The 13247-nt window shown below is 46.7% G+C and overlaps 1 long non-coding RNA gene across 1 annotated transcript in view; it reads left to right on the plus strand.

Annotated features, from left to right (window-relative positions):
* Positions 1-13247, plus strand: part of LOC144225898 (uncharacterized) — a 111622-nt gene that overhangs the window by 19273 nt on the left and 79102 nt on the right. The gene's annotated exons all lie outside the window — the stretch shown is intronic.

Raw genomic sequence — 13247 nt, forward strand, 5'->3', positions numbered from 1 at the left:
GGCAGAGTCAGTGGGTGAAAGGCAGGTGCCTCCTGGGCCGCGGTGGCCCTCCAGCAATGAGCCCAGCAATGAACTGCCAGGGCAAGGGTCCCGCGGCTCCAGATTTTTTAGCAAGTGGCTTGAAGAACCAGCTCTCGGCTGGAAGAGGCCCTGGGGGGCCCTTTATGGCTGGAGGGTGGAGCACAGAAACCTTCCCTGCCCCTGCCGGATCTGGCCCTCGGAGGTGAATAAAAGGCAGCCGGTGTTGGGATGGCAGTGCCCGCTGCCCTAAAAGCTACCCAGGAAATGGCCCCAAAAGGTGGCTGACCCGGAAGCATTGTAGCAGCGTGGCCAAGTTCTCCATCAAGGGCGAGCAGAGTAGCCTCCGGGATATCTGTCCACCAGAGGAACACAGCAGGCCCTTTCTGAGGGCTTGGGTTGTGGTGGAGTTCCGGCCCCTCCCCCTGGACATGGACTGTCCCTGAGTTGGACTGAGAGCCCAGATGCTCAGGTGCATCTTATTTATTTATTTAGCTGAGAAAGAAGATGAATTTGGGAAAACTTTGATTAAAAATGCATTATTGGGGGGGATACTTGGGTAGCTCAGTTGGCTAAGCATCCGACTTTGGCTCACGTTATGATCTTGAGGTTTGAGTCCCACATCAGGCTCTGTTCTGACAGCGCACAGCCTGGAGCCTGCTTTGGATTCTGTGTTTCCTTCTCTCTGCCTCTCCCCTCACTTGGACTCTGTGTCTCTTTCTCTGTCTCTCAAAAATAAATAAAAACGTTAAAAAATTTGTTTTAAATGCATAATCAGGGGGGCACCTGGGTGGCTCAGTCAGTTTTGCATCCAACTTCTCACGCCATGATCTTGCTGTTAGTGGGCTCAAGCCCCATGTTGGGCTCTCTGCTGACAGCTCAGAGACTGGAGCCTGCTTCAGATTCTGCGTCTCCCCCTCTCTCTGCCCCCCTCCTGCTCGCTCGCTCTCTCAAAAATAAATAAACATTAAAACAATTTTTTTAAAATGCATTGTCAGGAAGGAATTTCTTGGATGATTCTCAGATCTGAGAATCAAGAGAAAAGTGGCAGAATGAGCCTTAGACAAGAAGGAGGAAGCTGAGGCATGGAGAAGCCCCTGCCCAGAGATGGTCCCCCTTGTGCGGTGCTCCTGACACCATTGCCGTGGGACACTTGGCGTCCCCAGTGGCACTACCAGCCCCGGGTCTCGTCTGCCCCCCTGGATGGAACCCCATTGAAGCCTCTCCATCTCTCACTCTGTGCCTTTGGGTCACTCCTTCCAGAAACAGATTCCCCACAGACCCAGTTGGAAAAAACACAGGATGCCCATTGAAATTTGAATTTCAGATAATAAAAAAATGTTCTTAGTAGGTGAAGTGGTTGTTTATCTGTGATTCAGATTTAACTGGGCCTTGTCTATGTGTATTTGCTAACTCTGGCCCACTTACCCAAAGGGCCGTGCTCTGCTTTAGGTTCGTGGGAGGGGGTATCTGGCCTTCCACTTCTGTGGCAAGAATGCTGACCTTGAAAGACTAGATTGATTATAGTGCTGGGGGCAGAATAGTAAAAAACAAACAAAAAAAAAAAAACAAGAAAAAGACAAAACACAGAGATCAACTGAAATTCCTCAAAACCTGCCTTTTAAGAAAAAAGTCACATGCCTAACTTGTTTTCAAAGCTGTCTTCACCCAGAGAGGGCTCGGGTGGTAGGAATGATTCATACAGTCATTCTTTTTCTGTGCCCCCTTTTCATAACACAAAACATGTCCCTTCCCCATTCTCCCCTCGCTGGGCCGTCTTGGAGACAGAGAACTCAAGGATCTTTCTGGAATGATCCTGAAGTCTTTACCAACGTGCCCTCGTCACTCAAGAGCAGGTGAAGGAAGGAGCTGAGCAGAAATGGAAATAATCTATGGGGTTGGCTGTCTAGACAGAGCTCGATCCTCCGGATGGGGAGGAAAGCAGACAGAGGTGGGCTTTGGCTAAAGCTCTCACCGCCTGTCTTCCCCAAGCCATCCTCAGACTGCCTGGACCATAGCCAGAATTGGCCCAGGTCTGTTTCTCTGCTCTCATTTCAAAGGATTTGTGCTTCCACTGAAGGAAAAGTTTGAATTTTCACAGTGAATAATTTTACAAAAGGTAAGAAATAGTAGAAACAAGGGATAAGAAACTTTCTTATCTTTTTGGTTGGGGGGGATGGCAGTGAGACAAAATGAACATTTTAGCTTGATACAGCTTTGGCTTGAGATCAGGTTTAGAAAGAAAGGCATCTGTTAATTGAAAACATCATTTTGGGGGCTCTTGATTTAAGGCAAACAGGTGCAGGTGCGTGGTTTTAGAGTCTTCGTGCGGAAAAAAGAAGAAAAGGTGCCCAGATAAGGTCTGCCCAAAGCCAGCAGACCTTTACTTTTCAGCCCCTAATTACTTAGAAGGTGACTGAGAAGATTAACTGAGATGTTAAAAGAAAACCAGCTCACACTCTTCTATTCTGAATCTTGTGAAGCCTAGGCCTGCCTTCTCTTTTCATACAGGCTCAAGCAGGTTGCTGTTTCTCCTTTGCCATTTCACTGGGGTATTTTTCAGTGTTTTCTCTGGTTGTGAAGGGATGGAAATGTCAAGGTCAAAAAGCCTCGGAAGAAGAGAGTAACCTTTTCATGCTTGCTGCATGTTGGGTGTGTTGGTGCGCTGTAGCTCTGCATCCCCACAGTAAAACTGTGTGACCTCACGGAGGCTGTCTTCTTTCCTAAGCCTCTTTTGAAGGTTGAGGAAACGGAGGCTCAGAGAGGACAAGTGACATGTCCAAGGTGGTCCAGCTAGGAGGTAGTAGCATTGAACTTGAAAGCCAGGCCCCTCTGACCATCAAGGCTTTGCACTCCAGTGCCTTCCATCTTTGCAATCCCGGGGGCTGCAAATCAAACTACTGGTTATGAAAATACATAGATTTTTTTCTTCAAAATAATTCACAGCATCTTCCTGTCCCAGGGAACTGTTCAACAGATTATTTTTAGTCAAATATACATTGTTTCCATGCTTTTTTTTTGGGGGGGGGATTCTCAGTTTCATGTTAACTGATCAAGAGAGGTGGTTAGTGGAACCTGTTTTCTTAGGGAGGCAATATGATGTATTAGTTACCTGTTGCTGTGTAACAGATTACCCCGAAACTTAGTGTCTTGAAATAACGACATTTATTTCCTCATAGTTTCTGTAGGTCAGCAGCCTGGCAATGACCTAGCTGGGTCCTCTGGCTCAGGGCCCCTCATGGACGATAGACCAGGTGTTAGGTGGGGCTGTCATCATCAGAAGGGTTGACCGGGGAAGGGATGCTTCCATGCTCAGTCATGTGGTTGTTGGCAGGTTTCAGTTCCCCACAGGCTGTTGGGGGCCTCAGTTTCTCACCGGCTAATGGCCTGAGTCCCTTGCCACACGGCCCTCTCTGACACGGCCACCTGCTTCATCCAAGTGTACAAACAGTGACGGCAGTAGGAACGTGTCAGCAAGATGGGAGCCACGGTCTTTTCTAACGTAATCATGAACATGAATCGATCCCCTCAGTTTTTGCTGCAGAAGCAAGCCACTAGGAGCAGCGTGTGCTCAGGGGACGGGGATTACAAGAGAGTGTGAATCAGGCAGCAGGGATCACTGGTGGCCATGTTCGCGCCACCTACCGCACAGTAGCAAGAAAGCCGTGGTGATCATAGTAACAGGAATGAGGCTGGCGGTGATGGCCGGCCTTTATTCGCAGTTTGATGTTCAGGCACTGGGCTAACCCCCTCCTATGCATTATCTCACTTAATTCCCCACCCTCCTCTTTGAACCAGGAAAGTCTGTTAACTTCCCTGAGTTACTGCAGCAGAAGCAGTAGAGCCTGACTCTGCCGGTTTCCACTTCAGAGACCATCCCTTTCCATGATGCAGATCCCTGACTGAACGTGCCCGGCTGCTGGAGCCAAAGCAAGCCCTTTGGAGACGGGAGTTGGACAGACAAAGCCAAGCTCACCACTCATCAGAAAATTGCACATGAATGCAACCAGAAGCCATTTCTTACCCATCAGATTGGGGGGGGGGGAGTTAAGTTGGTGAGAGTGTGGGGAATTCTCATGCACTGCTGAGAGACTATAAATTTGTACTGCCACTTTGGAGGGAAATTTGGCAGGATCTATTAAACTTTTAAAAGGACATAAAAATAAAAAATGTGAATAGCCTATGACCCAGCAATTACACTTTTAAGTATCTACCCTAGAGAAATACTTGCACATGTGCATGAAGAGCAATGGACAAGACTTTTCATTCCAGTGTTGTTTCTAAGGGTAAGAAGTAAATTGTGAAGCTGGAAATGATCTAAATGTCCATTGGTAAGAAAAATGGCTAAATAAATTATAGAACATCCACATGATGAAAAACTATGAAACGGGTAAATAGAATGAGGTAGATCTTTAAGTATGGCATGGAAAAAATCTCTAAAAGATATTGTGGAGTAAGAAAAACAAGTTGCAGAATGATATCCTCAGTATGATACCATATGTATAATCCCCAAGGATATCATAGATCATTTGTAATATTGTGCATTGCACACTTACATATACAGCATACCTGTATATATTATATTACATATGATATATACACATACAAATACATATATTGTGTATACACAAATAGAAGTATATTCAAATGCATGAGGATGGTCTGGAAGGGTGCACAACAAACTGATGATGGGAGAGGAAGGAGGCTAAGAGGATAGACTTGAGGGGTGGTCAAAGGAAACCTCAGCTTTGTAGGTAGTATTATTATTTTGTTGTAATTAGGCTCTATGCCCAACATGGGGCTTGAACTCACAGCCCTGAGATTAAGAGTCACATGCTTCACTAACTGAGCCAGCCAGGCTCCCCAAAGATACTTTTTTAAAAAGTAGCTCTACACCTAATATGGAGCTTGAACTCATGACCATGAGACCCAAGAGTCACATGCTCTACTGACTGAGCCAGCCAGTGTCCCCTGCATATGGTATTTTTGGTATTTTGTAAGGAAAAGGTTTGATTACCTTATTTATATCAGTTGATTCTCTCTTTCTTTCTCTCTCTAAGTTTTTAATTTTATTTGAGAGAGAGAGTGGCGGAGAGGGGCAGAAGGAGAGAGAGAGAATCTTAAGCAGGCTCCATGCTCAAGATGGAGCCCAATGCAGGGCTCGATTCCCATAACTCTGGGACCATGATCTGAGCTGAAATCAAGAGTCAGATGCTCAATCAGCCGAGCTACCCAGATGCCCAGAGCCTAGCTCCTCTTAAAACCATGACTGTAAGCCTCACCCAGTGATTTCCTTTATATTGAATTAGCCAGAACCAGATTACATGGCCACCCTTAGCTGCAAAGGAGTCTGGGAAGGTGACTAGTTAGTTTTTAGCTTTGCTAGTAGAAGAAAGCAAGGAAGAACAGAATTGTGAGGAGCTGTCAGGTGGCCAATTAAAAACATCTGCCATAGTTCAATCTTGTAGTTACTCAACATCCACACATGCCTTTCTTTCTATACATATACTCTGTGTATAGTCTAAAGTCCAGAGTCAGTTACTACATCTGTCTTGAACTCTGGGATCCCTGAGTGACGAAATGCAGGCCACCCACTAGGTCCGGATGTGAGATGACACTGCCTTGTCTGTTATCTTAGCTACATAGGAGACAGATTTCAGGGCAGGGGTCTTTTCTGGGACCTGCACAGCTTTAGTCGTCCATTCTTCTTGGTGAGTTTGACTCCCAAAGATTATTTGTGGGGTTTAACAGCCTATCAAAGGTCAAGCTCAGATTGTTTTGGAAACATATATCTCTCAAAAATGTAACAGAGATCCATCCAGTCTTTGATTTCAGAGACTTCCATGTGTAAGTAACCACAGAAAAGGATTTCAGGTAGACATAGTGTGTGAGCCTGATGAGTCTCCTCTTTTGCCCACTCTCTCTGTGCTCTGCTCAACACTCTAGTCCCTGGTTTAATGGCTGATTCTTTGGGGCAATTTACTATAGTAACCTTGAGTACAGAGATATCTATCTCCTTTAGTTTGATCTTTGTTGGGACTCCTCCTTTATTTGATAGAGAGCTCTTAGGGGAAGATTCTAGGCAATAGTCTAAGGCACTGATCTCATTTCCTGTTAACATTGTAGCTTCATTGCTGTTACATGGGCTTTTCCAACTTGGAAGACTTCAGATTCTGGAATTCTCAGTCGGTTTAGATTATAGGCTTCAGTCAGAAGGTACCTCTCTTAGCAAAGCACTGTCCCTTCCAGTGGCTTGCAAGCTGGCTAGGTCTCATCTGAGATCACCTCTCTTTTGCAGGACTTTATTAAAAATGGCAAGAAGGGGTGCCTGGGTGGCTCAGTGGGTTAAGTGTCTGACTTGGCTCAGGTCATGATCTCACAGTTCCCGGGGTCGGGCCTTGCATCTGGTTCTGTGCAGACAGCTCAGAGTGTGGAGCTTGCTTTGGATTCTGTGTCTCCCTCTCTCTCTGCCCCTTCTCTGTTTGTGCTCTCTCTCAAAAATAAAGAAACATTTTTTAAAAATGGCAAGAGGTAGCCAGCATGGACTAATATTCTGGAATGTTCGTATAATTTCTCCTGGCTCTTTAATCTCAGTTGGCATGAAGTCTTAAGTTAGAATAGGCAATGATTTGATCAGGTGTTTGCCACTGCATAAAAGTGTCACCTGCTTCAGCCAGGAAGGGTCAGGTCCTCCCTCCCCATGTCAGAGGTTCTGTTACCTCATTACCCAACTTTTGGCACCATTTTTAAAAATTTTCTTTTTTCTTTTAATGTTTTTATTTATTTGGGGGCGGGCAGAGAGAAAGGGAGACACAGAATCTGAAGCAGGCTCTAGGCTCTGAGCTATGAGCACAGAGCCTGGCATGGGGTTTGAACTCATGAACTGTGAGATCATGACCCGAACTGAAGTTGGACAGTTAACCGACTGAGCCACCCAGGTGCACCCTCTCATTTTTTTTTTTTTTTTAAATCAGAGAGAACTTTTAGTTGCATGCAACAGAAGTTAACTCTGGCTTACCAAGCAGGAAAGGAGATTAATTAAAGAATATTGGGTAATTTAGAATTGTTGTAAGGGCTGAAGAATCAGGGTCAAGGTTAAGTTTCCAGAAATAATGTCCCTATAAGTTCTTGTGAACTGATGTGAGAAAACTGTCACCACTGCTACGAGCAAGCAGCAAATGGTATGGCTTGCATTGCTGTCAGGAACTCAGCTTCAGTGCAGCTACTCCTTCCACTGATGTTCTTCTGGTGCCACTAACTTGATTCTCAGCCACTACCACCCGTGCAGCCCAGATGCCTCTGCTGCTACCTTCACCTGAAACATGTGTTTTGAGCAATGCCTCCTTGCCTACGTTGGTTACTTTATATTCAAAATCTGTATGAATACATCTTATTGGTGGCACCCAGAATACAGGCCTATGGTCAGGTGCAAAGGAACTAGAGTAGCAAGTTTTCTGAATTTGACCTTATGGATTCACAAAGCCAAAGAGTTATAAATATCTTATGATTTATAAGAAGACAAAGACGTGTGTATTTGGTCTTTCTCTCTGTTTCCAGCACAGAGCTCCTAAAAGCATTGGGGTTTCCTAAGTGATGAGAGCAATAAAGGTAGCTTTTGTTATGTTAATGAGATTTTTTTGAATGCTCATAGGTCTCCTAAGGATGGGGGCTGGTCACCAGAGGAATCAACCATGGGATTGGAGGGTTGGAACTTCCCTTTTACCCCCTTGACCGCAGAGGAGTGGGGAAGGGCTGGAGATTAAATTCAGTCACCAGCAGACAGTGATTTAATCAAACATGCCTATGTAATAAAGCCTGTACAAAAACGCAAAAGGACAGGATTTGGAGAGCTTCCCACTTAGTGAAGATAAGGGGATTCCAGGAGAGTGGGAGCCCTCCCAGATACCTTGCCCTGGTCATCTCTTCCATCTGGCTGCTCCTGAGCTATATCCTTTTATAATAAACTGGTAGTCACTAAGTAGAATGTTTCTGAGTTCTATGAGCCACTCTAGCAAACTAATTGAACTCAGGAAGGGGGTTGTGGGAACCTCCAATCTATAACTGCTCAGTCAGAGGCCCAGGTGACAACCTATACCTGTAATTGGCATCTAAAGTGTGTGTGTGTGTGTGTGTGTGTGTGTGTGTGTGTGTGTGTGTATGTGTTAGTGGGGGCAGTGTTGTGGGACTGGGCTTTTCTTCTGTGGCATCTGATGCTATTTCTGGGTAGTGTCAGAATTGAATTAATTCTTTGGTGGTGTGGAAAAGAATGCACAGACTGTACATATTAAGGGTGTTCAGAAGTCAGGGCATCCAGACAACATGACGAGTCTATACAGCAGCTTTATTCACTCAAGAGTTCCAAGTTCTTCCCTTGTGGTGACAGAATGGCCGAGTAGGTCCAAAGTCACACCCTTTCAAATTCAAGCCCAGTGGAAAAGAGTAAGATTGTTTTTTCCCCCATAAAACTTTGAGATTCACTTTGATCAGACAGACTAGGTCAAGTGCCCATCCCTGAACTAGTTCCAGCGGCCAAGGGCATGGCCTGCTTTGATGGACCGGGGCTGGATCATGTGCTCCACATCTGAAACAGATTTTCAACCAGAGCTTATGGCCTGAGAGGGGCATAAACAAATATTGGGAAATGGGGAATGGATTCTGATAAACAAACCTGACAGAGTTCATGTCTTCTGTCCTATATGTAGAGTAGAACACTTTGCCCATTTCCTAAAACCTCTTTGAACATCTTCTTTTCTTTATTTATTTAAGTCAGTATGAATCATGAGTTCCTATCTTAATAGATTATAATTTGTTACTATTATTTATTTTGATGTTCCACTTGTCCCAGCTTTATCCAGTGAGAGCCATGTAAAGCTGCCTTCTGTATTTCTTGATGTGTCCCCATCTCTGTCTGAGCATTCCCTTATTCTCTGGTAAAGCATATTGTAATCACATCTCATACTTTTCCTGGCCCAGCCCTAGAATTAATTATCATTTGGTCTGGGATTTGATTTTATTCTAACTACAAACTATTAAGAGCCTGTCACTTTTTTATGGATGCTGGTAAAATGACATGAGACTTCTGAGTCAGAGACAAGGGACTTTATGAATACTCATGACACAGTAAGTAGCATGAGCATCAGCACCCTCGCATTGGGTTTTCACACACCCAAGTGCAACGGAAGCAATACGAGATGGCCTAGAAGGACAGCTGCAGTGCCTTTGCATTACAGCTGGACACCAAGCTGGCGGAGTCCCCTGCTTTTGTAGAAAGCACGAAGCTGGGGCACCTGGATGGCTCAGTTGGTTGAGTGTCTGACTTTGGCTCAGGTCATGATCTCGTGGTTGACAAGTTCGAGCCCCTCATCGGGCTCTGTGCTGACAGCTCGGAGCTTGGAGACTACTTCAGATTCTGTGTGTGTATTTCTCTCTACCTTTCCCACACTCATGCTATGTCTCTCTCTGGCTCAAAAATAAAATAAACATTAAAAAAATTAGAAAGCACAAAGCAAGTCTTCTCTTTATTTTGGGAGAGGGAGACATTGCACATTCTGCAAAACCACTCAGTGCTAACACAACCCTGGCACAGGCCTGAAAGGAGTGGTCAGATTCTTCTGTTCTTGGCACACCAACTAGGAATGTGCAGGAATGCTTAGGCCTATTGCAGACTGCCTCTTCCAACAGCCATTTCTTCACAGACCCCCTGGGTTCTTGTAGTGGAGAATGGTATTTAGAAACCAAGATCCTCTTGTGAGGTGTGCTCATTGCTCTTGAGCTATTGTCATTTCCATATGCTCTCAGAAGACAGAGCTAGAGGACATGTGTACACACACATACACACAAACACACAGAGCCACCTCTGCATCTATCTCTCCCAGAATTCACGTGAATTCACACTGATATCTCCAACACCACACTTTTCATTCCACTTTTTGCCTTTCCAGATTTGCAGCTCTCTTCTCTGGCAATGAGACACTTAAAACATATCTCCCATTGGGCTTGATGCTCCTGCAGTCGCTTCACTACCACTGCAACCCACCCTCCAAACGTGTGGGTGATGGGTTCTGAACCGAAGTGCTGGGATGCATCTCTCCCCACCCCGTATGCAGGCCCTCCTGTCCCCAGGCAGGCTCCACCCCCCTTGCTGGCCCTCTGCAGCTGCCACTGCTCATGAGGACCCTCTCCTCCATATGCTCGGGCTCTGAAGCCCTGTGCCAGACTGCCCCCCAATGCCGCCTCCCTCCCTGTCCCCTTCTCCTCCGCTTGGTGAGGTGCCATGCTTCAGCACCCTGGACTGAGCCATCCCTGCCACTGCCACCACCCTGTGTAGACCATGCCCTGTACCTCACTGAGGCTCGGCGACCCCCACCATCATCTTCGGAAGATGCCCACCCTGCTCAGCCACACCTCACGGCTTCTAGACAGAATTAATCGGGAAGGGAAGGGAACAAGAAAGGGCCTAATGATCATCTGTAAAGGCTGTAAAATACTACATTCATAGATGTCATCTAGTTTGCTTACCACCCTCCATGGTAGCAAGTAGAGGTTGTTTGTGTTTTTCCTTTTCTAGATACCATCCCTGGAGTCAGACTGCAGACATCTTTGTGCATCTCTCCATGCGCCTCTCAGGGATTTTATTAGGACACATTCCTAGAAGGGGAATGATTCCCGGGTCAGAGGGCATGGCCGTGTGCAAGGCTCCTGGTCTTTGCGGTGCAGCCTCTGTGTCCTTCTTACAGTCCATACACACTTGAATAAATAAACAGGCACAACGTTGTCCCAGGGACTGCTCAGGATTTTCTACAGATGATAGTTGTTTCCCTGCTCGATGACATCACCTCTCTTTTTACACCAAGATTGATGTGGGAAATTCTGTATAAATACCCTGCATCAACAAGCCATTGTGCCCAGGCCTCTTAAAGATGGGCCGCTTGCTGAAGTGCGGCGGGCCAGCCTGCGCGGGCCAGGCGCCTGTGATTTATAGGGTCCAAACATGAAGTCTTCAGGAAAGTTGGTGAAGTACTTTATAGGTCACCTGTATTTTTCCTACCATAGATGTTTTGACTCACGGGTTTCCTTTATGTCACTCTGTCCATAGTCTAGGTATTATTAAAATGGAATAAAGAGGTTACTGTAGCTGAGGCTGAGTAGCACATGGGAGCGAGTTTGTGATTCTAAATGAGAGAAGAAAGAAAGAACAGGCAAGGGAGTTAATTAGGACAAACACTGGCAGCCGGGCAATCAGGTATTTGTTGCGTGAGGGCCACTGGCCTAGCTCTGTGCTGGGAGCCGTCAGGAGGTTCATTTGTTCATTCAACAAACATTTACCGGGCACCAGCTCTCCCTAGGTCCTGTCCGAGGCACGGGGGCGCCAAATCCTCCGGTGCCTCAGCTCCAGCTCGGGGAAGGTTCTGTGAATGTTTCCCACAGAGTGCTTGAAGCAGAACATGTGTGTGTCAGGTGGGCCACATTGTTCCAGGCGGAGAACCAGGGTAAGCAAAACCCACATGATTCAGTCAGCATATCAGCAAGCATTTAGTGTGTGTGCTCTCCATGGCCAGCCCTGCCTCAGGCAATCATTAAGTGATTCCTTTTTGCACGCAGGGTAGGTTCTCAAGGTCTTACTTGGGCTTACAGGGCACACAAATTGGCATGTGTTGTGTCACAAACACCCACAAAGCCTCCTTGGTGTGCCACACTGAGCATGGATAGTTCTTGCTCATGCACCTGTGGGGTGGCAGCTAGTGGCCAGTGTTGGCCAGCCGGACTGGGCTTGACTGCAGGCTGTGCGTGTTGGGTCTCGGGTCCGCCCCGTATGCCACATGCTCCTTGGATCAGTGATGGCCTAGGGCATGCTCTTCTCAAGGCAAAAGGCAGGAGAACAAGGAGACATTCCTAATCTTGGAGGCACGTTTACAGCCGTTGCTCTCCTCAGGCCTGCTAGCCTTTGGAGGCCAAAGCAAGTCACTTGGTTAAACCCAACATGAGGGGACTCTCAGGACCATGGCAGAAGTGGGGTTGTCCCTATGTCCTCTGAAGCTGGCCCCCGCAGCCCTTGGCTGCTCCAGTTCTTTCTTGTCACACTCCGCACCTGTGCACGTGCTATTCTGTGGGCCTGGTACCCTCTTCCCTGCTTCAACCCCATTATATCATTTCTGAATAAGCGAGGCCTGGCTTCAGGACTCAGGGACATTCTCATTTGTCTCCCTTTCCCTCTTCATACCTGTGGCTGGGTAAGGGGATTCGGTGCCCCTCTTGGTGTTTGGGTCTTTCTCATGGTTGTTCTCCTCCCCCAGCCTCAATCTTTCCTTCCTTCTTTTGTATTGATTTTCAGCATGCATTGGTGTGATGATTTTAAGATTAAGATTTGGAGTAGAGATAGGCGGCCTCACTTTGACCTTGAACCTTGTCAAAGGGGCACTGAATAAGGCTCATCTGAGATGCAGTTTCTGAAATGGCTCCTGTTTCTCTTCTGCTCTTGCTCCTTGGGTATCCTCTGCGGGGAGGGAGGTAGCAAAAAGCAGGATCCAGACGCTCCTGAGTCCTGTGCAGTGACACCATCAGATAGTTCCCGGCCCAACTCACCTCCCCTCAAGCATGGAACGGGTTGCAGAGAAGGGCTGTCAACACGTCTTGGATGGACAAACGATGACTGAATGGTTCGATGCATATCCTTGATGCTGCCTTCTGCTCACTGGTGGGGCCTTGGTTGAGGCCAGCGGTCAGACTTGCCGAGGCAGGAGAATTGGCACAGCGATGAGAAGACGCACATCTCAGTAGCAGCCACAGAAAGCAGTTCCGAGGGGCAGACGTGTCTGTAAGTGGATCCAGCTTTGGAGCGGGGGCCTGAGCTCTGAGCATTCTGTTTGGAGAGGCTCTAGAAAGTTATGGAGCTCTGGGGAACCCGCCTGGGGCCACTCAGAGCCCACTTAGTGCAAGTGTTGTCTTTAGAGGCCTCTAATTCCCTTTTTAAAGAGTTTTTTTTTTTTTTTTTTTTAATGGAGCCTGGATACAGTTCACATTAATGTTGAGCAGGCCAAGCAATTCCAGCCATTACCAATAATAAAAAGAGAGATTCTGCAAATGTAACCATCAACGCAGTGCCACAATAGGCAATGTATTTGTTGGTCTAGGTCGTGGATTGTTCTTGGAATTTGAAAGAGAAGAAGGCTGAGGTGGAGGGAGGTCAGGGGATCTTCCCAAGGTCACACAGGGAGGAGGTTAGTGGAAAC

The sequence above is a fragment of the Crocuta crocuta genome, unplaced genomic scaffold, assembly GCF_008692635.1.
Source record: "Crocuta crocuta isolate KB4526 unplaced genomic scaffold, BGI_CrCroc_1.0 scaffold131, whole genome shotgun sequence".
In the NCBI taxonomy this organism is placed as follows: domain Eukaryota; kingdom Metazoa; phylum Chordata; class Mammalia; order Carnivora; family Hyaenidae; genus Crocuta; species Crocuta crocuta.